The sequence below is a fragment of the Lepisma saccharinum genome, chromosome 22 (assembly GCF_977018435.1).
Source record: "Lepisma saccharinum chromosome 22, izLepSacc3.1, whole genome shotgun sequence".
In the NCBI taxonomy this organism is placed as follows: Eukaryota; Metazoa; Arthropoda; class Insecta; order Zygentoma; family Lepismatidae; genus Lepisma; species Lepisma saccharinum.
In genome coordinates this window covers 18,048,753-18,076,450 of record NC_139250.1, presented here as the reverse complement: position 1 = coordinate 18,076,450, position 27,698 = coordinate 18,048,753, and the positions used below count along the sequence as shown (strand labels likewise).

The window sequence follows — 27,698 nt, the reverse complement described above, 5'->3', positions numbered from 1 at the left end:
CTTGGAAAACTGAATTCGCCTGAATATGTGAAATGACGGCGCACAGGTTCACAGTTGACACATACGATTTATCTTTATGATTGTAATTTCGATTATGATAATCTGTAAATAATGAAGTTGATAAATAACGTTCAGGTATGTTTGAAGTAGTCGAGACCGAGAGTATGAAATACTAATAAAAAAATGAAAGCTGCAGAAATGAGGTAACGGCGAGGAAGAAGAAAGATCATCCGTGTTAGATGTAGTGAAACAGCAGTATTTGTTGGTGTTTACCATAAATGTGGAAGTACTGCGCAATTAACATAAAATTTCTTGCCCGATCATTTAGCCGTACCATAGAAGTGTTCCATTAAAATTCCTTTGAATTATTATTACTTTTCAAACAATGTATCTATATTTATTTATTTATTTATTTCGTCTTCTTTTACATGGCGAAGTTAAGACTGTGGAGCCTTTTCTTCCACTTGACCATGTTTACAAAAAAATATGAATGTGAAATAATTAAAATATTGAAAAATAAAAATATATATTAAAATTACAGAGAAATAAGAAATACAAAGAAAAAATACATATAAGAATGGTAATCTAACCTATAGATACGGGCACACACACTCACACTCACACATACAGTGCTGTGCAAATTAATGCGGACAAAGAGAGAAAAATCACCCTTCCACAGTTCTCCACGCTTTATGGGAGATAATCGAATAAATACGTAACATAAACGTATACTAGTAGTATCAGCTAACTGTTTGATGCGTACTTGATACTGTTTACAACAATTGCAAGGTTTGAAGCATTTCTGTTGTTTCATTATTGTCGTTGTGGTGCAATGCCAATTATTAACCAACAGACTTCTGTGAGTGTTTGGCTGTAGTAAACACGCTTTTGTTGTGCTCCGTGTTCCTACGTGTTTTCAGTATGGATATAACACCCAGAAAACGTTCTAGAATTATTACATTGAGTGAGAACACATCCATGACTGTGCGGCAAATCGCTGAAGTGGCTGGTGTTGGGAAATCAGCGGTGTCAAAAATTATTAGAAACTACAGGGCAACTGGTAGTTTTTCTCCAAAACGAAAAGGAAAGTGTGGTAGAAAACGTATTTCACAACTGTATACATAGCTACAGCTCGTCGGCTCACACATGAGAAGGAATAAATATCCTACCTCCAATTCTGGTTTGGCTCTATTTTAGAGACGGAGTCTCATACTCGATCTCGTGTCCCTAGGCCACGCAGGATCTGATCTCGTTCTTCAATGTAAATTAATATCTTTCTGATAAACTATGGTAGGTGTGGTGAATGGAATCATATACACTGAAAAAAATAAAGGTGTGGAAACTCACCTTTTGGGGTGAGTTTGGCTTGTCACAAATAGACGTCCCCAAAAGGTGAGTTTCCACACCCCATATTGGGGTGAGTTTTTCTCACCCTAGTATAGAGTGTGTTTTTCCTCCCATAAGGGTGAGTTTTCTCACCCTAGTATAGAGTGTGTTTTTCCTCCCATAGGGTGAGTTTTCTCACCCTAGTATAGAGTGTGTTTTTCCTCCCATAGGGTGAGTTTTCTCACCCTAGTATAGAGTGTGTTTTTCCTCCAATAGGGTGAGTTTTCTCACCCTAGTATAGAGTGTGTTTTTCCTCCCATAAGGGTGAGTTTTCTCACCCTAGTATAGAGTGTGTTTTTCCTTCCATAAGGGTGAGTATTCTCACCCTAGTATAGAGTGTGTTTTTTCTCCCACAAGGGTGAGTTTTCTCACCCTAGTATAGAGTGTGTTTTTCCTCCCATAAGGGTGAGTTTTCTCACCCTAGTATAGAGTGTGTTTTTCCTCTCATAGGGTGAGTTTTCTCACCCTAGTATAGAGTGTGTTTTTTCTCCCATAAGGGTGAGTTTTCTCACCCTAGTATAGAGTGTGTTTTTCCTCCCATAAGGGTGAGTTTTCTCACCCTAGTATAGAGTGTGTTTTTCCTCTCATAGGGTGAGTTTTCTCACCCTAGTATAGAGTGTGTTTTTCCTCCCATATGGTGAGTTTTTCTTACCCTAGTATAGAGTGTGTTTTTCCTCCCATACGGTTTTTCTCACCCTAGTATAGAGTGTGTTTTTCCTCCCATAGGGTGAGTTTGAGGTAAATGATCTTCGTTTAGTATAATAATGCTTACCTTTAACCTTGAAGAATCTGTCAGATCTTTTCTATCTTATCCAACATGAATTCAGAATAAGATAGAGCAATCATAACTTCATTGTAATTTCTTCTCAGATGGCAAATGTATCAAAGTAGAGAAATGCAATGTTAACTCTTGCATTGTATAATATACGACATCACAGGGAAAACAGTGTTTCTTCATTTAATGCGTTCAGATTTTAATGTGATTAATTGTCTCTTTATAAAAAGAATACCATTCAATTCAGCATTAAATTTTGACAAAGCTTAAAAATCTTAGAGGAAACTAGATGCGGCACGCTCACCAAGGTATTCATGTAGAAGAACAAGCCATCCATAAATTACATGAAGCTTGCAAGGAATATTATGTATCGATTTCTAAATCATACAAAAAAGCCGCAACTTTTAATGTACATTCATAGTTTCCAAAGTCTTTTTTGAGACTTCCACTTGATGCTTAGAAGCCAATTGGGACTGGATATATGTACAGTCACATACACTGCTGGGTTGTAATGATTTAATTGAAAGTCAATGGTGCTGTTACAACCCAGAAGTGTCCTTCAGTGTACAATATAACATGAAGGGGATTGATCTTCAGAAGTCACACCCGTTAATTAAAAAATAACAACTTTTTTGTGTACTGTTTGGAAAGCAACACTCATGCTCACATACATTGCTAGGATAAATAAATGACATACTTAACACAACAAAAGACTGTATACTTGTATATCCTTAGATAAATTTTATGTATACGTTGGATGCAAGTATATACATACATGGTAAGGGAATAATCTCTGAAAAATACTACCTTGCCACTAAATGCATACACATTAAGCAATAATTCAACCTTACCTTTCCTTTGCTGTTGGTTCTGCACACTCAGTTCAATGCCACAATCATTACAATGTGAGTGATTTTTGGTGCTTTTAGAACCTATTTCAGTACTTTAATAAATTAATTAGAAACGAAAATGTACATTCTTAAGAAGGCAGAGCAAATTTAGTAGAAGTTATAAATGTTCATATACATAATTTTTAACCACTCTATTTCAAATACACAGCTTAATTTTTTCGCCCCAAAGATTAGGTTGAAGAAATAAAGTTACCAGTTAGCAAAAAATTCAACTTTATTTACAATATTCGTACATTTCATCTTGCAATAATTCAACATAGTTCTCACAATTTTATCCAAAAAAAAAGAGGAATGATTTTTCAGTTTCAATTTTACTTCATTGCTAAAAATATGCATGCTGTATTCCTTTAAAATGTCTGTATGGAAAGGCGTCCATGATCTGAAAGGAGAAAAAATGTAAGAGTAAATAAGAATATAACCAAGAATGCATTTAGGTCAGAATGTGATAATTTAGAATGTACTTATAACATTTATGAGTCTTAATACTTCCCTGAAAAGTATACTAGTGATGTGTGCATACAAAGTGATTCAAGCTTGAGTAGCCAGCCTTCGTGGATACGAAAGCATGCTAAAACGCCTGGGGTGTCGAGTTCGAATCCCAGCCTGAGCACAGGTGTTCTTTGTGAGTGTCCATTCATCCATTCCATCATATCATCACTCATCCTCATCTTCGCAATTAGCCCAAAAGTGGCAGAAATGCGAAGATAAATAAACAAAATCAATCAGTCAAGCTGCTCAATTGATAGATTGAGTTGGTGTTTTAAGTCCACTTTATGCACAATATGGCTAATCGAGACTGGACCTGCGGTTCAAAGTGGGATCCGAACCACTATGTGCCTCCACAGGGTATCGAACCCGGGACCCCTTGATTACAAGGCAACGACCTACCACTGCACCATCGGGGAGGCCCTCAAGCTGATCAGTTTCTACATTGAATGCAGTAGCGCTAAATTGGCAATTTATTTTACACAGCATTTCCCATAATATTTAAAGCTCAGGAGGGGGGTTAAACCCAGTAACCCCCCTTGCGTACGCCACTGATTGAATGAACAGGTGGAGGGACTAAGATTATGTCACCCTATTATGCAAAGGTAATATAAACATGCATGCTTTTATTTCATAAGCAAGGGCCTATACAAGGAGGGTGATGATGGGGCTATAAGCAGGCAGGAAAAAATAGCGAAATGAGGGCTGACTACTGGGCACGTCACAGCATATAACTGGAAATGGCACACTATCTTCAAAATTAAGAAATGACTTTAGGATAATATTTTGTGCTGAAACATCGGTGTCGGGAAATGGAATTGCCATCGCCCATTTCAAGTCACAAAAAGCAGAAGTTGTTATAACATAAATAATGTTTAGAAAGCTTTTATTGAAAAGTTAAAACTTAAAGATAAAACAGAATAACTGTGCATTTCAATACACTAACTGTGTAAAATGTAAAAAAATAAAAAAATATAATAATAAGGAAAAGTTGTACTTGATATTCATTCATCTAGTAGTCCTCCCAAAGGATTTAATAATAGTAATAATAATAATATAATTTTATTTTTTGTTATAATAGTTATTACTGTAAAATTATTATCATAACCATGATTCTTATTGTTAATATTTGTTCTACTATTAAGTTAAGTCAATGGGTTGCCCCCCAATACACACACACAAACACCTTTCTGGTGTCGCCTAAGAGCTCAAACACTACCATTCAATGTTGGTGTGAAAAACAATTTTTTACTAATTTTTGAGTGTTTAGCTTTAGCTTTCTTATGTTTCTGTTAGTTCTGCAGGGTGCGAAATCCTGGGGGGACAGGGGGTTTCCCACCACCAACAATCTTGGCCTCAAAAATCCCCCCACCAAAAATTTCCGGGAGGAAAAGCAATTACTTTTAATTTCAAATATACTGTACTAAGAATAATATCGAAAACACACACAAATTAGTGTAGTTGTGAGTATTGAATGCTTTCTCTCTCAAGAGATCATTAACAAATCTACACCAATAAGCAAAGTAAAACAAGAATGCAAGAAAATTATAACTATGAAATCTAATTGATTTATATTAACATAAAGCACAAACAAAACAAAAACTTACACATAATGAAAGCACTTCAACTATTTCATAATTTATAACATCTTTAACCAAGTTACTAAAGGAATTATTTGGCTGCTTTACAATATCTGATATGTATAAAAGTAGCAAATTAATTTACTTTTAATAATACACATATGTGGCGGAGGGGGGAATGTAGATTAAGAACTTTCTTCCCCCACCAGTTTTCAATGATTTCGCACCCTGTAGTTCTGTCCTGTCAAAGTGTATGTGTAAACATCATGTAGCGAAAAGGCAAAAAGATTTTATTTATTCTGTACATTATACTAGCATTTAACAGGCACAGTGCCAGAAGGAGAAGTGAGTGGATGCCTCATTCCATCCCTTCACCCAGCAGACAAGAGACACATACCCTTGACAATTTTAAATATTTTCTATAGAAACAAGACATAGCTATATGAAAGTTCAACTCTCCAAAAATAAAAGCATGGATATGATTCTGTTTTCAAGTAGCAGAAATAAAGTTCTATTGAAAGTTTAGTAGGCTACGAAAGAAATACATAAAGATTATAATTTGTATATTTATGCTAAGGTGCATTTTGGAAATGCATATGCAAAGATTATTAATTACAAAATGAAAGGTGTGTATGTATGGTTCGCACACGCAGCATTATATTGTACGTTCCTAGTTCTATTTATGTGATTCTGACATTTTCAGATTACATACAGGTTAATTGATTTATTTACTTACATTTCCATTTACAAAATCAGGATCATCTTCAAACATCAGAGGTGGTTATTTTAGTTAAACAGCATTCAATGTCTGAAACAAGGAATAAATTTAAATTAGATTAATCTTGAAAGTAGCAAAAATTTAACTTCTTCAATACAACAGTTTATTGTACAACTATATTTGTTAATAGAAAGAAAACTATTTGAAGCGTTCCAGTGGATTTAACATATAAAAGTTAATTATCATGCAAAGTTAGTATCATTTGGATCCCCCCAGCAATTTAAATTCTCCTAAGGAATGTCTATACATACAGTGGAAGATTGAATGAAAGACACCCAGAATGATGAAATTTTAGATACTTTTCAAATGAGATTAATTTCTTTATCTGTGTGTTTTCTTCTACATAACATCTCAAAATGAATTTAATTTCCAAAGACAAAATTTGTATGTAGGCTTTTACAGGGTAACTGATAGCCAATAAATGTAGCATCACAGACCCTCACTTTGCAAGTTGAAAAGAGGAAACAAATAAAATGTAGGAATCACTTACTTCATCCCACATCCACAAGAACACTAAATTGTACACAAGCAGCAATCGATTCTCAGAACTTAAAGATGCTGACACAGAAGTATATTTGCTGTTTGGTCTAGTCAACCATATTTTTTTTTTTCACTAATCCTTCCATGAAATTAATTGTGTAACAAAGATATTAGGAAAGGTATGTAAAGAGTGAGATGCATAAATATTTCCAGGAAAAGTTCAATGATGTTCAATTCCTTAAATACACATGGGACGTCAAAAAATATTGAAAATTATGAACAACTTGCCTGGTAATATTTTAACATCTCGCTGTACACATTGTGTAATTAGTATGCCATATCAATTTCAAAATACTTCTTAAGACAGCCACAACAAAGTTTTACACTCCAGCCTACACTGTGTAACTATTAGTACTGTCCCTCCCAGTGGCGAACACTCCCTTTGAAACAGAAATAACCGAAGCTATGAGACACCCACCCACCCTTTCCTATTTCCAGATTTGTTGTTTGAATTTGTTTTTAAGACCAATTTAATCACAGACTAATAAGGACTGGACCTAAAGTTCAAAGTGAGATCTGAACCATTATGAACCACTACCGAGTATCGAACCTCGGACTCCTTGATACATGTATTTAAGTATGCATGTACTTTTGACACTTTAATTTTCTTTTCACACTCACTATGTTGACTATATGTTCAATACTAGCTGACCACCTCTAGCGTGTGCTACACCTGGTTACATATAGTGGTCGCCACTGGTCCTCCCATCTCAGCATATAAGCTTACTTCCTAAGAGACCTCTGTCATTTCAAGTTCCTACAGCTTAAAACTTATGAAAATAATGAATAATAAATTCCCTTGAAAAAAGAACAAAATTAGATTTGAACTGCTCTACTTACAGTGCATATCTGTGTAAACCCAACCCATGCAGGATCCTTGAAAAACTGCTCTCAGCAAAGAGTAATGTTCAGTGTAGGTTGGAACTAAGACAAGTGTGTTTGTGGGCATTATCCGTATCCACTGCTCTACGCATGGCACATTCCTGAAAAGGAGTTGAAAATTAAAATGATGCTTAAAATTTTATGTTACACAACCATATTTATGTGTAAAAGAAATCTAAGACAACACTCTAAAAGAAATTCTAGCTGCTGCTTGAAATTGTAAGTTTCCTTAACTTAAATTGTTAATGTTTAGAATCCCCCAAGGACCGAAAATTTGAAGATACTATGGACGCACACTACAGAAAACCTCACGAATATCAGCGTCTGAGTGTGGGAAGGCGATCATTGCTCCCGAAAATTAATGTCATTGTATATTTAACTTTCACGCCCTTCCTTACAATGTGTCTTTTTCTCCTTTAAAAAATTGTGATATTAGCGCAATCGACTACAACGAATGAATGAAGTGAGTTTAAGCAACACCTTACAAATCTTATAAACTCTTACAGAAGCCTGTTTTGTAAATAATATTTTCCATGGAAATTAACTTTACGTCCCACAGTATCCCACTGCATTATTTTGGCCTCTTTACTTAAAAATCAATTACAAATCCCTCTGGGGTACGTTCCGACAGCCAATAACGAAAGATTATGAATTGTGTGCAATAAGTTACTTTACAACTTTAGGAACATCACACACCAAACGAAGGTGTCAGTCGCAGTCAGAATAGTCGACACCAAAGGGGGCTCTAGCCCACCACGAAATATTTTTGGCCCATCTCCTCCTAACACAAATAGCCAACAGTTAAAAATTAGGATTGCTTACAGCATAGCGAGAATCACACAAGGTCAGAAGAACACAAAGAGAGAGGGTGAAAGAGACCGAAAGATACATTGACAGCGAATGACAGAGAACAGAAATAGAAGAAGGAAATGGGAAAGAGAGAAGGAAGCGTAGAAAGATAAAGGGAAAAGGTGAAGAAGAATAACGGAAATGGAAACAGAGGAACCAAGAGAGCAAAGAAAAATTGAAACGTATGAAAAACGGAGAAAGAAATAAAGATGATAGAGAATCCTAGTAGCAGTGATAATTGTAGTACGGTCAACCTTTGTGACGTTGTCCCCCCAAACATACACATATTATTCTGTTTAAAGTATGTCATAAGATTATCCTTTGTTTGTACCGGATTGTATCGCATTTACTTTCGTTTGCAACATTACAGCGTTCGAGTATTCACAAATTGAACTTGGGGTGGGGGCTTCGGGAAGCCCGTACAGTTTTATCCCAGCGCATTTTTTCGATTGTAACGTAACGGTTTGAGAGTAAATTAAATCAAAATTTGAAGTTCCCTCGCCCCCAACTTTAAAATGAAGGACAAAATCATTACGTTTGTGCCATTGAAATAACTAAACTAAACAACTAAATGCTCCCCATCATGGAGGAAGAAAAAATCAAGCAACTTCTTGGATAGAATTTCGTTTGTGCACTTGAAATTTTATTTTTTATCCTTATAGTTTTCCAGTTATTTTTCTCCAAAAATGGGAGTGGGAACAACGGAAACGAACTTAAACCATGATTTCTCAGTCTCCGTAACCATAAGCGTAAATTGGCGGGGACAAGGACCCCCAAAATTTTCACATTTGTTAAAATCTTCAAGTTAGGCGACCTGAGGAGCAAAGTAATAAAGAGTAATATTTGTGATTTCGCTAGTTTTATAGGAAATAATCCCTGGACGCTATTTTTATGAGCTGGAAAATTTTTCGTGACTCTTCCCCTAATCTCCCAAAGTTAAGCCTCAGGTTTCATTCTTCCCCCTCAAAGTAGGCTCCAGGTTACGAGGCTCAAAGATAGGGACACCATGACGAATCTTAGCACGTCGAGCTGCAACGTCAGGGGTCCCGGGTTCGAATCCCGCTTGGGCATGGTTGTTTGCAAATGTCCATTCATCAATTTCATCACTCATCCCCATCTTCTCAAAATTAGCCAAGAGGCACAAACCGCGAAGTAAAATAAAACAAATCAATGAAATCAAATCAAACCATGACGAATGTCAATCCTCGGACGAGGAATATTGAAAGGGCTCACACTGCATGCTAAACAATGTCCTCTCACCGTGTACTGTCATTATTTCGAAATGTGAAACAAATTTTGGTCTAATCATTGCGGATACGACAATCTGAGCATATATGTATAAAGAAAACTTACAGTGTAAAAATATTGAAAACGTTATTGAACTTACTTACCTTTGAATGTTGCTTTCTTATCTTCACTTTCAAATACCCACTCAGCAGACAAACTATTCTGGCCAGTGGCCACCGCACAGACGACCTCACACAATGGCAAAGGCAAGCCTATTCTGGGATGACTTCCTGCTGGTCCCAGACGTCTTTCGATTGGTCCTCACGAAAAGCGCGGGGTATACGACGCGTGACTCGTAACAAAAGACACAGAAAAGTGAATGTCCTTCAAACAAAGCAACGATCTTTGGGGGTGGGGGTGGTTTAGATAACTTTTACACTCTGTTGTTTGTGGGAGGCGCATCCACCGGGAGGGCCATGGGAGCGATCTCCTTTCCCAACTGCCAGTTCTTGGATATGATATTATATCTGATATTTTTGAGACTCAGATTTTGATTTTTTTTTTATTTGATTTAGTTTATTTAACTTCGCGTTTTGTGCCTCTTGGCTAATTTGCGAAGATGGGGATGAGTGATGAAATGATGAAATTGATGAATGGACATTCACAAACAACCAAGCCCGAGCGGGATTCGAACCCGGGACCCTTGGCGTCCCAGCGCGATGTGCTAACCACTCGGCCACAGGGTCGGGCTTGAGACTCAGATGTTCCGCCTTTTATCCCCAAATTTAAAAGGCTCGAGAATATTTATAAAATAAGTCAACTTTATGATCAAGATAAGCTAATCGGAAAAGACACTACAGTTTAAATTTGTATTGAATCACTGTGCAATATGCTTCAAAATGAAATCGAACTGAGACCCCTTGAGGGAATAGACTTTTGTGTTCTCTGCGTATTCACTATATTTCTCATATATCCTCATTCAGTTTACATTGTGGCAATAGGAGGTCAAGAGGAATTATGATACAATAATAACCACCTATTCCACTCCTCGACCTCTATTCTTGCAAAGGAATTCTCTGTCTTCTAGAACACAAAAAACAGCTTCGTTCCTGTTTACAGTATAATATGTTGTTTATATATAGCAGTGCAAGGGTGTGTTAGAATTGAGGTTCGGTGAGGTGAGGCATTCGAATGAAATTCGCCCCTCCCAACTGTAACTTCTGGATCCGCCACTGGTTTGTGACAATTAAACGCTCTGTGGATACCAAAGTCCTAAGAAAATAAAGGACAGAATTTCTTTCCTCCACAAATTGATTGAGCTGGTTTATTTTATTTCGCTTTTGTGTCACTTTTGACTAATCGCGAAGATGAGGATCAATTGATGATATGATTAAATTCATGAAGGGACACTCACAAAGAAAACACATCCCCAGGCCTGGATTCGCTGCGCTACCCACTCCGCCATGGAAATTGACTTTCCTTCATAAGGTTAAGTACTTCATAATAATATTAAAGTAGAATATAATATTGTAATTCTCATCCAGAAACAGCCCTATAGAAGGAGGGGGGAGGATAAGGACAGTTGATTCAACTTCAAACTTCCCCAGTACTTATTAGTTAATAGTTGACAGTGATACTTTCGAATACACATGATTAGTTGACCAAAAATCTAGATTTTTACCACCTAAAAAACTAATGTGAACATGAGAATGTTATTTTTGTCGCTTTTATATAAAGAAAGGTTCAAACTGCGTTTATTGTGTAATGCTGGCTATTATCAGTTCGTTACAATAATCTGTAATGAAAATTTGTATAATAATAAATGAGTATTTAATGTCTTATTGTTGAAAATATTGTCTTTGCATTTACTGTAGTGTCCTAATATACTGATTGGAACAAAGAACTCCAGAAAATATAACTTATATAGTGGTCGTTACCAAAGAAAATGTACTCTTCCTGCGGGATTTGGAAGCAATAAAAAAAAAAAAGTTCTTCTCAATAAGGGGACCCCCATGGACAGGGTGCAGAGCTGTGGTGAAACGCTCTCGCCACTTGGGGTCCAGGTTCGAGCCTGGGTGAGTGACTGTTGAAATTGCCATTTCCATAAGATAAATTATTTTCCTGTATTTGTACATATTTCCAATGGACATGAGAACTTACGAAAAATAACATTTTTTTAAAAAAATCCAGGTAGTTAATAACAAGCGTTAATGTGAAGATATGAAGGACGTATCACCCAAAATAAAGGTAAAGGTAAAGTGCTCCCCTGTGCATAGCACCACGCCATGAAGGCGTATAGGGGTGTGGGGGTAACGCCCCACACTTTCTTGATCCGGTCGTGAGTGGGGGTGATGTGATCAGCACCACGCCCCTGACCGCCTTTACCCCCCAGGGTTTCCCCCGGGTACCCATGTTATTCGACGCCGGGGCCGCTTCCAACGTTAGAAAAGTTCCCGGTTTGAACCGGCCGGGGATCGAACCCGGGACCTTTAGCATGGTAGTCAGACGCGTTACCGACTGAGCCACCGCGGCCTAAATATCATCCAAAATAGAATAAGTAACTTCAATTTTTTTTAACTAGTCGTTGAATGCAGGGACTTGCACTATTAATGAAACTGTATTTCAGATAGTGGTAAGCAGGTATAATGCTGTTTTTTTCTTTCTCACTGGCAGGCAGACACGTCATTCGAGGTATTACATATATCGATTGTCTTCGACTGTTGACTAGAACAATAGAATTAAAGCATGGGCGTCGCCAGAAATTTTTAAAGGAAGATCAGCCGTTGGTATAACATTTATTATTATTATGATTATTTTGATTGATTGATTTGATTTATTCTACTTCACTTTTGTGCCACTTTGACTGAAACCGAGCACAATTTAAAATGAAGACAAGACCGAGAGTGACAGCCGTCTGTATAATCGAGACTTATACTGTCCGAAAGCCTTGTATTGTTCAAGGGTTTGGTAAATCGTAGTGTAAATTATTTTTAGAATTCGTTATAATCAAAATTTCTTTAATATGCAAATTGATTTACTTTTTATTTAAAGATGTTTAATTTTCTAAAACTTTCGTTTTTAAGTCCTATTACTAAATGTCTTTAAACATTTTTTTATATATTTATCATTGAGATAATCTAAACGAGACCGAGGCTTTTCCTTCGGGAAAGAAAGAGCAACGAGAACGAGTCTGCTTACCGCGACGTCTTGCGAAGAACGAAAGAGTCCAGACAGGTTCCTTCATTCACGACTCTCCCGACTCTCCTCTCAGCTTGTAACCTAAATTAATGTTCCACTTTTATTAATTTTTGTAAAAGTAATCCTATGTTCAATTGCATTGATTCACTTCAGTTCACCATATTTTGAGAAATCTTTCGTGCCAGTGTAATGCAAACTGTCTGTAATAAGTAAGCCGAGACAGAGCACGTTGAATAGTAGACTCCAGGATTTTTCTACAGAATGCTTGACGATCAATTAGTTGGCTTATGAACAGGTCCACACATATATACAAACCAATAATAATAATAATAATAATATCTTGATTTAGTAGGCGACGTGCGCGTGGATTACAAGGAAGAGGAATTCTTTATAGGGGTTGTCAGGCCAACAATAAAATTTAAACAGTAATATTAATAACAATAATAATTATCATGCTTATGATTATTATTGTTATAAACTAATTGAAATAAACCAACTTTATTCCAAAAGTATTATCATTACTATTATTATTATTATTATTATATCCTGCTTGGGGAGAATTTTCTTCTCGATCCACTTGATAAATGAATTTCCAGCGCAACAGTAACTTGACTGAAATGCATATAGTAATTAAATGTTGTTATTAACTTCTATAAAAATAATACCCATGGCTCTACAGCCCTCGAAGGGTCTTGACCTATCTCCCGGCTGCCAGGCTCCATCCCACAATCCTACCTAGTGGTGTGGAGATCTTCAACCAGTAATGGGGTGACGTGGGGTCAGCACGTCGAACCCCCAGCCGTTATAGGAGATATCCGTGACCGGGTTACACTACTCACTCGTAGCTCGCCAATTCCCTCACGATGGTGGGTTGCCACCGGTCCTATGCACAGGCCGAGAACCCAGAGACTGGACCCAGGCGGACTAGAACCCATGCCGTCGGAGCCCAAAGCACAGCGCCTCAGACCGCACTGCCACGGACGAGGACAATTAACTTTTGTACAATTTTGTTCAAGAAAAATCTTTCAAAGCTAGTTAGAAATTTTAATCACAGCGTTTATCAGCGGAATATAATCATGTACCCGAAATAAAACACTGCTTCGACTTGTAATGTCATTTCCAGGGAAGACTTCAGGTTTGGTGCTTTGACGCGTGACGCGCACAGCAAGGGGTTGCTCGTTACAAAGGAGAGAAAGTCCAGAAACGGAACTTTGGAGGATATTCACGTGTGGTATTCAACACGCCGTTGCAAAATTTATTTGTTGCCACATCTATTTGAAGACAGTGGCTCAGAAAGGGAACCAACTTGCCTCATTCAATGTAGCGTATATTTGGAAGTGAAACAAGAATAACAAATTGGAACTACGTTTATGGTATTATGTGCTCATTGAAATTGATTAGCCTAACCAAAATTTCTTTTGAATACTTAGAAAAGCGGACTAATTTAGAAGCTTTTATGATTTTTGTTTGTGCTGCTCTAAAGATTTCAAAGATATGGATAAGCATTTTAGGTTGTACATTGACTGTGATGTAGGGGGTGGGGGGAAAATAATGAAAGTTGAATGTCTTCTGGAGTTGCGGTCCCTTGCAAGGATAAAACGCAAAGTGGGATGAAACATTTTATACTAGACTATTTTTTGTTGGCGTTACGGCACTTAGGCATACCTTTTGAATAAATGCAAAAGATAGTCGTTGGTGTAGTAAACTACGAAGCAGAGGGTTCTAAGTTCAAATTTTGGGTAAAGGTTAAATATGTCCTTTTCTTTGTCTCATCAGTGTTATCCTCATTGTTACAATTAAACCATTCGTCAAATTGAAAATTGAAGTATTCGTCACATGTCATATTGGTGGCGTACATAAGTTGTTTGGCAGAGAACTTTAAAAAAAAAGAATTTCAAATGCAGGAGGCATGGGAATTCTAGGAACATGACTATAACACAGGCCCGTAGCCAGGATTTTATTTCGGGGGGGGCTCATCTCTTATCAGCACAGGCGTCGCCAGGAATATTTGCAGAAAGGGGACAGGTCATTGATAAAACTTGATTGGTAGAAATAATAATGACAACAATAATTATTACCAGTTTACTACGATTATAATTATCATTTTACAATAACAAGTATTATAAGTTATTGAAAATAAATTAATTTTAATCCAAATTATTTGTTATTATTATTATTATTATTGTGTAAATGGAGAGAGACTGCTACTCGATCCACTGTGTATATCCAACACATTGTCCATTTTTTCTTACATTTTGTACAGTTAGTGTACTGAAATTCATAGTTATTGTATTTTGTTATTAACCGTTACACATTCCGTTAGAAAAAGGCTTTAAAAGTTTTGCAAAATTTTACTCGTAAAGTTTATATTGTATGGCTTGTCACAAAGAAAACTACAATTTTTGAGAACTGGTGGATCAATTTATTCTTTGGAGAAAATGATAGAATATAAAAATATAAACTGGTTCCTCTATTATACACTAAACCTTTTTTTTCGATCTAATGTTTAATCCTGCTAAGTAAAATTAATTACCTCTATGCACTATTTAAATTAGATATTTGTAGGATTTCGGGTGGCTTCAGCCTCCTTAGCCCTCCCTCCCCCTGGCTACGTGCCTCATAACAAGAAGGCATAACCATTCTCTTATTGTCATAATCCTTTACGATAATACCAGTGAGTTCGGAAATATTAAATTGTTAATTGTGGTGGGGTCACATTTGAAACATTAAGTTTATTTTACATCTCGGCACAGAGAATTATATTAATATAAACATATATTTCCTTTGTTTAAGTGCAGTAAGAAATGTAGCAGCAAATCTAAATCTCAATATGAAATGTGAGAGGAAAAATCATATTTTTCTTTAGGCTCAAATTTTGTTAATTACTGACGTAAAGCAGTGAAATGGTACTTGAAAATATGAAATGACTATTCAAATAGATTATTCCTGAAATTTACATGTAACATACAGGTATTTATTTCGTACATTTTCTAATTATAAAAACATCACAGGGATCTCAAAACTGATAGGTTTATTCCAAGGCCGTCGACCGCTAGTATCTCCCGCAGGAACAACGTCGACGGACCTTGGGTTTTCGGCCTATTTTGAAAGTATTTCATGAGTTGGTCACTCGAACCAGCGCCACTTGCAGTACAGCGCCTCTGTTGAATATTTAGAGAACTGTTACAGGGTGGTAATTTGTTGGGAAAAGGGTTCAGCAGGTAGACAAATTGCTCGGAGAGCCTGGCAGGGGGTCCAGGACAACAAACGTTGTCATGTCGGCAAAATTTTTTCGCTATGACAAGGCCTGTGAGTGGATTTTCAGTGGGAAAGTTTGTACATGTGGCATCACGGTGCAGCCGAAACTCACCCAAAGAGGTGTATAGGGAAGGTTTTCACGACAGATCTGCACTCACCCTAGGGTAGGGAGGAGAAACTCACTCAAAAGGGTGAGGATTCCGAGTATTCTGACCTTCGAAGCCTCCAAAGAGCGAAACTCACCCCAAACACACCCTTTTTTTTTGCAGTGTAGGGACATTAGAAAATCATGCACTTATTCATACCTGTATGCTACACTGGTTGTTCTCTGAATTAATTCATGTTAAAATGACATTTGAAAATGATTAACTAATAGTTATTGTCAGCTTAAGAGCATATGTGCTAAAAATGTTACAGAAGTGGCTGCAAGGGTAGGGACCCTCTTAGTATCGATCACGTAAAATTTGAATATCAAAATATATATTTATGTGAAGATGTGGTCCACCCAAATCTTTGACAGGTATCCAGTAGTTCTCCCACGTAAGAAAGTCTGGCGCTGTCACTGCTGTTTACCTATTAACTATTCAAAAGCTGCTTATTTTTAGGGATACTTCATATCGAATCAACACGCGACAAGCGACACGTGTCTCTTGGTAACTGGCTCTCAGTAATAAATGCTACCAAACATTCAGCTTGTGTTGTCTGTTGCTTGTTTGTCCCTCGGACTGAGTTCTTTTTCATACCGTGCATCGTGTCGCCCTGGCCTGTTGTTCGCTCATGCACAGTGAATATTTTGCTTTAGACGGCATGATATATCCGTGTCGCTTGAGGATTTCACCAATTGAACGCAGGCTTGTATGACATGTTATTCTACAGCTGTGTAAAACGTTGCTGTTGATTGGATTGTTCTCTAGAGGTATGTGTCGCTTGTCACTTCGGTCTGCAGCTACATTGAGAAACCTTGCTGTTGACTGGCTCGTTCCCAAGCATATTCACATAATATCCAAAGTAAAATATCAATGAAACTAGAATTAAAAAATTTGCAAGATGTGGGTTCCATTATTATAACATAACATTACATATAGTATAATTGAATGTGCAGTGAATTATTTTTAAAATTTAGATATATACCTTCAGCATAGTTGTCTTACCTCTTTATGAAATAGATCGGTGTTCTTTAAATGTGAATGTATTGCCCAAGCGTGTTCTTTGTATAGACACAAATCGTATTTTTACAATGCGTTGAAGTTAATGTGACTATAATTGAAATTATATTCAGAGATCGAGACGAAAACGAGAGAGCGTTTACATAACTCGGGACAAGAACAAGATTTAGAGTTTGAAAGAGTACCCGACTGTCTCACTTCCTTTCGCTGTGATTTCTGTAGGGCCTCCCAAGGCACGTATCTAGAAATACACCGAACCAATTGTGTCAGGAATAATAATAATAATAATATGATGTTTAAGTTAAAATTATATTATTACCACATAAATAGGTAAAAAGATCGGATAACAGCACGTATTCATTATCTAGTTTACCTGTAGTTAAGATCTGCATAATTTGCATAAAAAACAAGTGCCCTGACAAAGAAATTAATTTCAAATTGATGAAGAATTGAATATTTATTGAATAAAAGAGAATGTTAGATCCGGTTAGCGAAAAGTAAAGTTCCTGATTAATATTTTATGTATATTGTTATAAATAGTAGCGTGCAATCATAAATCTTTGGTAATTGGTACTGTCCTTCTAAGCCCCCTAATTCCAAACTTTCTTCCAATAAGTTCAAAGAGTGGGCCTCCTCGATGGCGCAGCGGTATCGTCGTTGCCTTGTAATCAAGGGATCCCGGGTTGGATACCCGGTGGATGCAAGTAGTGGTTCGAATCTCACTTTAAACTGTAAGTCCAGTCCCGATTAGCCTTTCTGTGCAAAAAGTGGACTTAGAAACTACAAATCAATCAATAAGTTCAAAGGAAATTATAACCATCGATTATGTAATAAATGAATGCTACGCAAATATATTTTCATTATTTATTTTTTGCACTTGGAAAGTCTTTCTTGGGTTTCCTCGATGAAATTAGTAGTAATTATCTCGACTTTATTCAAGGGGTCTGACGTTCGATCCCCGGTAGAACTACACAGTGGTCTGGATCCCACTTTATCCTGTAGCCCCAGTCCCGATTACCCTATTTAAGCATGTAATTGACTTAAAACTAACTTTAATTTTGCTGTCAATTGGGACAGTCTCTGTATTAATGTATTTATCCTTTTGGAAAATAGAAATAAGACAAATGGAACACAATGAAAAAACAGCCGGGTGAAGGAAATCAACTTTGGATTTTCCGAAATGGTCGGAGCACGGTCAAAAGCCGCCCCCAAGGGAAAAGACAATACCAAGGGTAGAAGAAGAAGTAAGCGAAGCCACGCCCACTATTGTAAAACCTGGTCAGAGTCATCTATCGGCAGACGGCTGAACTTGTAGGACTTGAACATAACCCCGCCAGCCGATGGCCAGCCCCGCTATGGCTCGAATAAAGCCATTCTCAAAGCTGTTTGAAAATGCATATCAATGTTTGCAAATGGCGTATTGTCACAATGGGCCTCTCAATTTGAAAAAACAAAAAATCAGTTTACTCAGGAAGGATGCAAGAAAGCCTTGCAAGGTTTAATTTTTACAGTAACTTAGAATCGGGCTCTATACGCCGATCCAAAAAGTGAGATATTTGAAAGCTAATATCTTTTAAAATATGGAAGTGATAAAAAAATTTCAATATTCACTGTTAAGATTCATCCTTTCTAATCAATTCACCACAAAGCTCATTCAAATGTCTCAAATAGTTTTTGAGTAAAAGTGTTCTGAATGAAGGTCTGTTTTTCCGCTGCCCATGATATGGCCTCTTAAGCCACTGCTGGTAAAATGGTAATGATGAATAAAATTTTGATGAGTGCCATCTTTGTTTCATTTTCTCAAACTTTTCTCCACCTCTGGCGTTTTGGGGCAAATAAAGCGAGTGTTTTAGAAACACTTCCTTCTGCCTTGCACGTCGTGACCTTGAAAAAACAGACCTGAACTGATTCAACTAGACGTGAAGTGTGTAATTGCAACCCCAATAACCCTTATAGAAGAGCTGTGTCGAGAAAGGTAATCGGATAGCGGAACAAAAGACAAACGAAATTAAAACAGGAGCCTGGAAAACTCTTTAAGTGCTACTTCACGGGGACGAGCTGAAGTGTTTCTTTTGTTTTCTCGCGTCAACATTGAACTTGGGAAGTTGCGAGAGGGTTTTCACCGCATCAGACACTGATGAGTCAAGTGGAAATCACTCTTGGAGTCTGAGTTCCCGCAGGTGAAGTTGTTGAATAGACACTGGTTAATTATGCGGTTATTACTTTTCGATACGTCACGCTACGTCACTGGATCAAACAACTATATAAATAGAGTTGAATCCACCAAATACAAAGATAGGCTAATCGGACCTGGGATCCGTTGATTGCAATATATGTTCGCGAACCTGCCACCGTGGCAGCACTGTACGAACATTTCGGTAAGGTTTCATAACCTTGGTAAAAACAGTATCTCACACCTGTGTTCGTGGTGACGTGACGTGTGGTGGTGTCTTGCCGAGTGGCGTTCATTATTGTTGCATGTTTTTTGTGCCGTCTCGAGAATGTCAGAGCTTAAATTATGACAATGAATATACATTACTAAATGTATTGTTAAACTTGGTAAGAGTGGAAGTGAAATAAGGAACATGTTAGTCCAAGTCTATGGGGATAATGTCATGAAGAAACAGCAGTGTTCAAATGGAATAAATGTTTCTTCTGAGGGAAGAGATAGTGTCACTGATGAAGAATGGCCAAGGAGGGCAGTAACAAGCAGAACTGGCGAAAACATTGCAATAATTCGTCGAATTGTGCGTGAAAATCGTCGGCTGACAGAGATGCAAAGAAGACCAAGTAATATGATCGATAGAAAAGCACTTCGGAAAATCTTGGCTTAACAAAGATGTGGGGAAAATCGTCCCGAAGGAGCTCATTGATGAAGAAAACTAAAGGAGTGTCGAACTTTACAAATACCTTTTGGAGAGGCAATGTGATGCTTTGGGTTGTGTTTTCACTACGAGTAGAATCTGTAGCATACCAAAAGAAGGTAATTGCATTCCTTAAAACCTGGAGGTGAATTGAATGATACGTTGGCGCCAAGATTGATTGATTTAAATAAATAATTTATAGAATAATGTACATAAGGTTTTTGTACACATCAGAATCACTTTTCTTGAAAGTTCATTAATCTTGTAATCATGTAATGGTGTTTATTAGGCTGTAAGAAAGGAAAAGAAAGGAAACAAAATATATGTACTTATGGTATGAAGCTAATATGAAAGGAAATGGAATATGTCAACTGTAAATACACTTTACTTTCTCTTGATTTAAAATTCAATAATTTCTGTGGGCAAAAATAGCAAACATTTTCTGTAGAATAATATACAAAATTCTAGTCGTGTTAAACCGTAAATAATGTCATTATATATATATATACTCTAAATCAATATGGCAGCTTATATTTTTTTAAACCTGTCACAAAAAAAATAACAAAATTCAGCTACAAAGACTACAAAGTAATATTTTAAGTTACAATTATATAGTACATCCAGAATGTTTTTTCACTGAAATTTATTATAGTTTTATTAACACTCTCAATACAGTGCCTTGAATAATGTAGTGTGGAAAACTGACGGTTTTGGCCTCTCTGGCAGGTTCCACTCAGAAAGGATACCGCTAGAGGCGCTGGTGTTGATCCCGGTGCTTGGTATGCATCTGCTTATAATGGAAGTAAATGGAGTTTTCGCTGCAACGTCTGATTCTTTTACATGAAGCATTTCTATGAATGTGTTTTTTCCTATGATATTTGGTACAGTGGACGCAAAGATATTAACGAACATTCTAGACAGTCGACTACGTTCTGTTATCGTCATACTTTCGTTAATAATACGGGAGAAAAAATACGCGTGGAATGCTCTTGGTAACTAAATGTTTGTGTATGAATTAGGTTCATCATCATCATCATTTCTTTTAAATATATACACACTGAAGCATTTGTATTTTTGATATTTACTGTCTCTTTTCTTCCGCTTTAAACTAATCGCGGCGATGATGATAATGATGATTGCATGAAACGACAAGGGGAGCCCCACAAAACTTCCTTAGTGCCATCGACATGAGTGTAAGGAAACTTTCAAACCTATGGGACAAGCGACACCGGGATGTTCACACTGTCACACTAGTGACACAGACACTTCCAGACTGTAAAATAGCATTCATTGCACATGAGGGTCCAAACAGCAAACGATACGTTCATATGGCGTATTCGCGTGCTACTTGTTACTTCGGTCGGAAAGCTCCTTAAAGGAAGGGTGCTCAGACCGAAGCGACGCGCTACAGGGAGTTCCCAACTAAGTGACAAGCGACATGGTGCCTTCAGTGTATTAGCAAACGTTCGCTGCTAATTGTGCGAACAACAGATAGGCGACACGATAAACCGCACATTACAACAACAGATCTAAGCGACACGATAAGCCACACGAGTCGCTTTGTCGCTTGTGCGTCGCTCAAACTGGGCCATTTCCTCAATAGCTTGCAACATGTTGCCGTGGTTTGTTGTTCGCGCATGCGCGATGCAATGAGTGTCTTGCTTTAGGGAGATTGCGCACCAAAGCGACAAGCGGCAGGCGACACTTATCGCTTGAGGATTTCACCAACCGAACGCTTGCCTGTGCTTCCCGTCATGCCGCTACGATGTGAAATGTTGCTCTTGATTGGCTCCTTTCCAAGCAACATGTGTCGCTTCGGTATGATAGTTGCCTTGAACCGAAGGACCGTGTCGCTTTGGTATGAAATCCTCGTATCGTTTGTCGCGTGTCGCTTTGGTGTAAAATCTCCTTGAGGAAACGGTGCAGTCAGAGCTTGTGTCCCTACGGTTCGAAAGGCTGCATTGATTACGGACTGCTCGCTTCCAAGCGACACTTGTGGTTTGTCGCCTCGGTATGAAATATCTCTCAGGATACTATTTATATTCTAATAACATAGAAAAATAAAACTCTAGTACACAATCCAACACCTGACGTCCGGAATCACTTTGCGATTTTTCTTCTTGTGTTACGCATGCTATTTATTTATTAATTTTATTTTACTTTTCTTTCCAAATTAATGCCATTTCGTGACTGCAAATCACTCCACAAATATAACTGTTTCCATCAATTCACGTACCGCATTTCCAGACAAACAAATCTACACAATATATTCCAAAAACTAACTAAGCCACATTACTTTCATAAGAAAATCAGCATTCGTACTGATCGCACTGCCATCTATGTTTGTCATCCGTCTGGGGAACTAGTTTCTTGGGTCGTTTTCCACACTACGTTATTCAAGGCGCTGTAACTCTCAACAAACATGTCCATAGTATGTTCATATTACAGTATCAGAGACAGAAAAAAATTACATTTACATGTAATTTTTAATAGTTTTAATCAAACTGTTCAATTGTTTTACAGGGCCGTTTATTAGAAAAATACTTTCTATTAAAAAACATTTATTTATTTATTTGCCCCTAACAGAGCATACATAGCTCCAATTACAAGAAACTTATACCAATTGTTACGTTATTTTATGTACAAATATAAGAGAAAAAAGATAAAAACATAATGCAATACAATATAGAAAATACAAGATTTAAGATTTAAAATACTGATTGCGAACACTGACCATTAGATTTATAAGATATTGACACACGTGAAGATAACATACAAATACTCTATTGTGTGTATTTATTCGTACACATTGCTATATTAATATACATACATAAAGGACACCTATGCATACATACATACATACATAAATCCACATATATAGGCTACCACATCCCATTACAAAATATAAAAATCAGTCGTAATAATTTAATTTCTATAGTTATGAATTTCTTTTGATTTTTTACTACAGTAAAATTACAGCCAAATTTCATAAACATCGTATCATTTACTTTGGTCCTTACATATCCTTTCAAGAAGTCTCAAAAATTCCTTCTGTTTTAAGGAAAAATCTATTTCAGGGTTAATTTGAACTACATAGTTAAAACTAAAACTCATTCTTTGCAGAGGTGAACTCTTATAAGCCATAGTTCTTGGAGTCTTATAAGAAAAAAATATTTCTGTTTCTTAAATTAACTTTTCTAGCGTTAAAGTTATTTTTTTTGTAAGAAATCACTATTATCTAGTAAAACAATTTATTATTTTATAAAGAACTACATGCTGTGCGATTTCACGTCTAGCCTACTTGATAATGTTAAGTATTTAAATTCTTGCAATAGGTCCTTATAAGATATTGTATTTCTATAGCCTATATAAATTTATTATATTTTTTAAAATATAATAAAATCTTTTCTTGACACACTATTTGATTTTTATAAGATTTTAATATAGGTGACCAGATTATACTCGCATATTCTAACTTACTTCTTATTAGAGTATTGTAGAGAAGGTCCATAGTAGAGGTGTCTTTAGAATTCTTTGTATTTCTTATTATGAAGCCCAATCTTCTGTAAGAATAATTTATCATGTTTAATAACTGTGCTTTAAAAGACAAGTTTCTTGATAATATAATGCCCAGATCTTTACATGTTTAAACTATTTTCAGGCCCTTTCCTTCCACCATATATCCTCCGTCAAACAATACATTTTTCTTCATAGTAAATGTCATAAAATTACATTTATTTTAATTGAAACTCAGTTTATTTTCAATACTCCACTTATATATTTTATCAAGGTCATTTTGAAGTTTAAAAGTATCCTCCACATTAATTATCTCTCTATATAACTTCACATCATTAGCGCAAATTAGACAATTAGAGGAATCTATAATAGATGGTAAGTCATTTATAAAGAGTAGAAACAACAAAGGAAAGGGGTGGCAACCTAAATTAAACTTGATAAAAGATAAAGACGGTGATTTTCTGGTGTCGGGAAAAATGCGCCCGGGAAAATTGCGCTCTCGCAATAAAAGTGGGAAAAATGCGCCCTCCAAAGAGTAACCACAGTGAAAAGTGGGAAAAATGCGCCCAGCACACCCGACCTTCACCAATATGATAATAGGTTGATTAAAACAACCTTGACGTAGCTTCCCCTCACATTTAACACAGGTTTGGGACTGTCAGGAAAGATATTTTTTTAAAAAAAAAAAGTACAGTAAAAATATTCTCTTTTCTGGCGTGTTTAGAAGCTGGAGATGATGTCCTTTGTCATATTTTTTTTTACTTTTGTAATTTTTATTTAATATGTTGTAATTTTTATTTGATTTGATTAAAGTTTTTATTTACATTTGTATTTCCATTTCTTGTGACCTCCGTTGACGATCTTTTACTCCATTTTTTGGATGTACGCCAGACTTCTGAGGCACTTGGTAAGGTCCTTGGGTGTGCTTGTTTTGTAAGTATGTAAAATTTTGCTAATCTGTTCATCCAGTTTTATGTACGTTCGTTTCCTCTTCGTTCCTTCCAAGCCGATGCTAGCCCTGTCATATTTGTATCCGCTGTATTCCGCTTCCTGATTCAGCGTCTTCAGAAGGGTGTAGAATTTGGGATGAAGTCGAACTTTCTCCTGCAACTTATTGTTCAACCCTTCGACAGCATTGTTCGTTCGGTGCTTTGCATCTCCACAGTGCCACACATCAACTGGCGTACTATGGATTAGGAGCCACCCATCTTCAACGTCCTCGCGGGGGATCATTGCCATGAAGAACTGATTGTGATTCTGCAGTATTTCCCTGCCTTTGGAGCTACAAAAAACTAGGATTCTCTGCTCGTCTCCTTGATCTAGCAAAAGGAAACTTGAACTGTCGCCCATTTTCAGGTCTTCTTCAGATAAAACGATGTTCTCTCTGGAATTTGGTCTCGACGATCTCCTTTTGCCTGCCTCCTCACATAGTTCATGCTGCGTTTGAAGCTGGAGTACACAGGAACTTCCGCCACGAGGTCGAATCCTTGATTAAACAAGGGACCCGTTTCTTTCTGGTAGAGCTTAGACATAGATTCGTCACCTTCTCTTGCTCGCTTCTTAGCTACCACTCGCTAAATTGTGTGCTGGGCGCATTTTTCCCACTTTCTAATGTGGTTACTCTTTGGAGGGCGCATTTTTCCCACTTTTATTGCGAGAGCGCATTTTTCCCGGGCGCATTTTTCCCTGATTCGATTTTCTAGCTGACCCAAGCGATATTTCCAATGGATGGAAGAACAACTTTAATGACCTTTTAAATGTTCATGTAGGAGATAAATCAGAAGTAAATGAAGTACACACAGCAGAACCTTTAGTTCCAGAACTAAAGTTAACTGAAGTTAAAGATGCTGTTAAAAGGCTAAAGAATAAAAAAGCACTTGGCATTGATTTAATACCAGGTGAAAATTCGTTAATATGTCAAATTCATAAATTAATTAGTTTAATATGGAATAAAGAAGAAATCCCTCAACAGTGGAAATAATCCATAATTGTTCCTGTGTTTATAAAAGGTGATAAAATGAACTGCAATAATTACCGTGGAATTTCTCTACTCTCAACAACATATAAAATATTATCTAACATTCTTTTAACAAGACTAACCCCATGTGCTAATGAAATTATAGGTGATTATCAATGTGGATTTAAACGTAAGAGATCAAATTTTTCACATCAGACAGACACTTGAAGAAAGTGGGAATATAATCAAAATGTCCATCAGCTATTCATTGATTTCAAAAGAGCATATGATTCGGTCAAAAGAGATAAATTATATAATATATTAGTAGAGTTTGGAACACCTAAGAAGTTTGTTAGTATGATAAAAATATGCACCAGTGAAACAGAAAGTAAAATTCGTGTGGGTATTAATGTGTCTGACAAATTTACAATTCATGATGGTTAAAACAAGGAGATGCATTATCTCCATTTGCCTTAGAATATACTGTTAGGAAGGTAAAAGAAACTAAAGAAGGACTCAAATTAAATGGTGTGACTCAGTTGTTAGCATATGCAGATGATGTAGACTTACTGGGGGATGATGTGAATACAATTAAGAATAATGCTAAAATATTTTTCAAAACTGCTAAAGAGATAGGTTTGGAAGTTAACAAAGAGAAAACTAAATATATGCTTACAGGCCGAAACCAAGTGTTAGGTAATAATCAAAATCTAATTACTGATAACAACTTGTTTGAACCAGTTTCCAAATTCAAATAATTAGGAGTAATATTAACAAATGAAAATTATATTAAAGAGGAAATGAAAAGTAGGCTTAATTCAGGAAATGCATGTTACTTCTCTCTTCATAAACTTTTGCCTTCTCGTTTAATATCTAAGAAACTAAAAGTTAAAATATACAAAACAGTAATTTTGCCTGTAGTATTATAAGATGTGAAACTTGGTCCCTTACATTGAAAGAGGAACATAAATTGAGAGTATTTAAAAATAAGATCCTTAGGAAAATCTTTGGACCTAAAAGGGATGAGGAGACAGGTTGGTGGAGAAGGTTACATAATTTAGAACTACATAATTTGTATTCATGTCCAGGTATCATTAGAATAATTAAATCAATAAGATTTAGGTGGGCAGGCCATGTGGCACGAATGAGAGAGGAAAGAGGAGTTTACAGGATTCTTATTGGGAAACCTGATGGTAAGAAACCTGTAGGAATGACAAGACGAAGATGGAGGGACAACGTTGAGATGGACCTAAAGGAAATCGGTAGGGATGGAAAAGAGTATGATCTTGCTCAAGATAGGGACAGTTGGAAGGCCTGTATTGCTGCAGCCATGAACTTTCGGGTTTAAGAAGGCTAGAGAGTTAGTTAGTTAAAAACAACAAAGGACCCAGGTTTATCCCTGTTGTACACCTGAATTTACATTGAAAAGAAAAGATTTTGCATTTTTGTACATAACAAATTGTTCTCTATTACTAAGACAAGATATAAATAATTTAATTAGTTGGCTTGTCAACCCATAACTTGAGAGTTTGTTTAGCAGAATATCGTGATCGATCGAATCAAACGCTTTTTTAAAATCTACATATACTACATCTACATCTCTAAAATTATGTAATGAGTCATAAATATATTGTACAAAATTAATCATGTTAGTAGTTGTTGATCTACCAGGGAAAAACCCATGTTGATTTGCACATATATAACTTTTTACATGATTGAATATATGTGTATACACAATTTGTTCTAATATATTCGCTGGTGCACAAATTATAGCAATTGGTCTAGAATTATCTATTTTATTTTCATCACAACTTTTAAATAACGGCGTAACTTTAGTCATTTTCCATATTTTAGGGAATGTTTGTGTTTTAAGGACTAGATTATATAACAAGCATAAAGGTTTCTGTAGTACTTCAGAGCATGCTTGTATTAGGGGTGGGATATCATCTGGACCGCAAGATTTTTTTTGGTTTTAGCTTTTTTATTGCATTTTTATAATCACTTTCATTAATATTTATTAAAAATAATGGATTACTTACTTTAAATCGGATGGTTCTTGGCATTTATACAAGACTTGAGTATTTTTGTATACTGATTGAAAGTAATGTGCAAAACCATCTGTAATGTCCTTATTTGTAGCTAATGTAGTGTTATTAAAAGTCATAACTAAGTTTGAACTATGTTTTGATTTTTTATTTTTTATCATGTATCTTTATGTATGGTACCCAAAACCATACAAGGAATTTTAAGCTTGTTTTTTTTTAAGAAAAACATGATTAAATCAAGAAGACTTAGGTGGGCAGGCCATGTGGCACGAATGGGAAA

General features: G+C 36.4%; 1 protein-coding gene and 1 long non-coding RNA gene across 3 annotated transcripts in view; one reads left to right on the top strand and one right to left on the bottom strand.

The window, feature by feature from the left end:
- Ac76E (adenylate cyclase type 2 Ac76E) overlaps nucleotides 1–27,698 on the top strand; it is a 943,073-nt gene that overhangs the window by 688,144 nt on the left and 227,231 nt on the right. The gene's annotated exons all lie outside the window — the stretch shown is intronic.
- LOC146005000 (uncharacterized) lies at nucleotides 5,875–9,654 on the bottom strand. The gene is made up of 3 exons (XR_014443977.1): nucleotides 9,579–9,654; nucleotides 7,297–7,439; nucleotides 5,875–5,946 (listed from the first exon to the last, which is right to left on the bottom strand). It is a non-coding gene; the product is annotated as an uncharacterized LOC146005000 (long non-coding RNA).